This window comes from Bison bison, unplaced genomic scaffold (assembly GCF_000754665.1).
Source record: "Bison bison bison isolate TAMUID 2011002044 unplaced genomic scaffold, Bison_UMD1.0 scf7180017864239, whole genome shotgun sequence".
In the NCBI taxonomy this organism is placed as follows: domain Eukaryota; kingdom Metazoa; phylum Chordata; class Mammalia; order Artiodactyla; family Bovidae; genus Bison; species Bison bison.
Window position 1 is genome coordinate 4,182,083 of NW_011494811.1, and position 3,223 is coordinate 4,185,305.

Consider the following 3,223-nt stretch of genomic DNA (forward strand, 5'->3'; position numbering starts at 1 on the left):
CGGGGGCGGCGGCGGGGTCCCGCGGGCCGAGAGATGTCCCGAGCTCCGGCCCCGAGCTCTCTGCAGAGGCCGAAGCAGCGGCCACCTGGGGCGGCCGGGGCGCCCCAGCATCTCCTCAGCTCCCAACCAGCCTGAGACCCTCCCTGGATGGGGCGCAAGACCAGACCCTCCCCCGTCCCCCCTCGAAAGGAGGTTCCCGTATTGGTCGAACGACTTGCAGGAACCGTCACGCCTGGATATTTGGAGCAGAAATCCTTATTTCAAAGAGTCTGTCCCATTGGGAGACCAAAGTTCTGATATGTAATATGAAGGAAAAAACAAAACTCACGGCAGCCTAGAGGGTAACTTGCTTGCGTCCGTACGTCTGTATGTATGCATGCACGCATTATTTATTTTAAAGGAGCCGGCGGGCCGAGGAACCGGAAAGGCAAACAGGACGTCGCCTGCGCGGGCAGCTCACCGTGCACCCTTGCAGCCCCTGCGCTCACCAGTACAATCCTAAACCTGCCGGGGGTTGGGGATGGGGGTGGAGTACTCAGTTTTTAGTTAGGTGGATATGGGGTAAAGGCGATGAATATGGAGAATATTGCAGGAAAGGATCCACGTTTCAGAACAGCTTTCTTCCCCAATCCGGCAGGCTCTCAGGCTAGTTCTGAACAGAGGCAGACTCACCAGAGTTTCTCCCCAGGGACTTTGAAAGTTTCTTTCCAAGTGGTAGTGCCTCCCCGGCTGCACCCCACATTTGAATCTGAGTGTCTGGAGGTTAGGCTGGAAAGTTGTGCAGTTAATAAGGCCTCCAAGTAATTCTCATGCACAATTTTGACAGCCCAGACTCTGGAAAGCTGACTCATGTAGTTCAGGAGGCCAAGGGCGAAAGTTCAATAGGGTTAATGGGACTTCAGGAGCTTACACGAGAGGGCAATGGCAACCCACTCCAGTACTCTTGCCTGGGAAATCCCATGGACAGAGGAGCCTGGTAGGCTGCAGTCCATGGGGTCGCGAAGAGTCGGACACGACTGAGCAAATTCACTTTCACTTTTCACTTTCATGCACTGGAGAAGGAAATGGCAACCCACTCCATATTCTTGCCTGGAGAATCCCAGGAATGGGAGCCTGGTGGGCTGCCTTCTATGGGGTCACACAGAGTCGGACACGACTGACGTGACTTAGCAGCAGCAGCATGAGCTTACACATGGACTCATACCTCCTGAGGATTGGAATAGATCAACCCCAAACTGTGGGTAACTGGCCTCTGTCCCCTTCAAGACTGGAAATATTGCTAAGGAAGCCCCAAAACAAGTCCTGTGGAGTTTGTCAAGGAGACTTATGCTCATTCATGCATGCATTCACTCACTTTGAATAGGTAATCATTCACATAGTATAAATTTGAATTATTAATAATACCAAAGGGCTAACAATGAATAAGTCTTCTTCCTCCACTGTCCCTTGTCCGCTAGTGTGTGTGTATGTGTGTGTGTGTGTGTGTGTGTATGTGCACTCAGTCGTGTCTGACTCTTTGCAACCCCATGGACTGCAGCACGCCAGGCTTCCCTGTCCTTCACCATTTCCCAGAGCTTGCTCAAACTCATGTCCATTGAGTCGATGATGCCATCCAACCATCTCATCCTCTGTTGTCCCCTTCTCCTGCCTTCTGTCTTTCCTAGCATCAGGGTCTTTTCCAATGAGTTGGCTCTTCACATCAGGTGGCCAAAGTATTGAAGCTTCAGATTTAGCCTCAGTCCTTCCAGTGAATATTCAGGATTGATTTCCTTTAGGATTGACTGGTTTGATCTCCTTTCAGTCCAGGGGACTCTCAAGAGTCTTCTGCAGCACCACAGTTCAAAAGCATCAATTCTTCGGCACTTAGCCTTCTTTATGGTCCAACTCTCATATCCATACATGATTACTAGAAAAGCCATGCTGCTAAGCTGCTAAGTCACCTCAGTCGTGTCCAACTCTGTGTGACCCCATAGACGGAGCCCACCAGGCTCCCCTGTCCCTGGGATTCTCAAGGCAAAAACACTGGAGTGGGTTGCCATTTCCTTCTCCAATGCATGAAAGTGAAAAGTGAAAGTGAAGTCACTCAGTCGTATCCAACTCTTAGCGAACCCATGGACTGCAGCCTACCAGGCTCCTCCTTCCATGGGATTTTCCAGGCAAGAGTACTGGAGTGGGTTGCCATTGCTTTGACTATATGGGCCTTTGTCAGCAAAGTCATGTCTCTGCTTTTTAATAGGCTGTCTAGATTGGTCATAATTTTTCTTCCAAGGAGCAAACATCTTTTAATTTCATGGCTGAAGTTACCATCTGCAGTGATTTTGGAGCCCCTCCCCAAAAAAGTCTGTCACTGTTTCCACTGTTTCCCCATCTATTTGCCATGAAGTGATAGGACCAGATCCCATGATCTTAGTTTTCTGAATGTTGAGTTTTAAGCCAACTTTTTCGTTCTCTTCTTTTACTTTCATCAAAGGCTCTTTAGTTCCTCTTCGCTTTCTGCCATTAGGATGATGTCATCTGAATATGTGAGGTTATTGGTATTTCTCCTGGCAGTCTTGATTCCCATTTGTGCTTCATTCAGCCTGGCATTTCACATGATGTACTCTGCATAGAAGTTAAATAAGCAGGGTGACAATATACAACCTTGACGCACTCCTTTTCCGACTGAACCAGTCTGTTGTTCCATGTTCGGTTCTAACTACTGGTTATTATGATACATCACCAAAAAAAGATACTACATAATTATTAACTATATTCATCATACTGTACATTTCATACTCATGACTCATTTATTTTGCAACTGGAAGTTTGTACCTCTTTATCTCCCTCACCTATTTCTTTCCTCTCCCCAATCTCCTCCCTCTGATAACCACCTGTTTGTTCTCTGTACCTATAACTCTGTGTTTTGTTATGTTTGTTCATTTGCCTTACTTTTTAAATGGTTCCCTAGCATGCCTAATGATGGATATTTAGAACATTTCCAGTCTTTGGCTATTATATACCTTGCTGCAGTGAGTATCTCTATACCTATTTCTTGGTCCACATATGTGACTATCTTTACGGTTTAACACTTAGAAGTGGAATTGCAGGATGTAAACACAATGTGAATTTTAAATTTCAATAGATGCTGCGCTCTGCCCTCAAAGGAGACTGCAGCAACCAACACTTCTGTCGATGCATTTGAGTGCTCCTTTGTTCCCTCCCACCCACAATGATAAAGTGATTT

At 47.2% G+C, this 3,223-nt stretch overlaps 1 protein-coding gene across 1 annotated transcript in view; it reads right to left on the reverse strand.

Annotated features, from left to right (window-relative positions):
* Positions 1 to 783, reverse strand: part of PLEKHH1 (pleckstrin homology domain containing, family H (with MyTH4 domain) member 1) — a 59,000-nt gene extending 58,217 nt beyond the window's left edge. Inside the window, exons 1-2 of the mRNA XM_010846719.1 lie at positions 673 to 783; positions 329 to 504 (exon numbers count right to left, since the gene is read on the reverse strand). The gene's annotated coding sequence lies outside the window, so the exon portion shown is untranslated. The remainder of the gene's footprint in view (positions 1 to 328; positions 505 to 672) is intronic.
* Between the last annotated feature and the right edge of the window lie 2,440 nt (positions 784 to 3,223).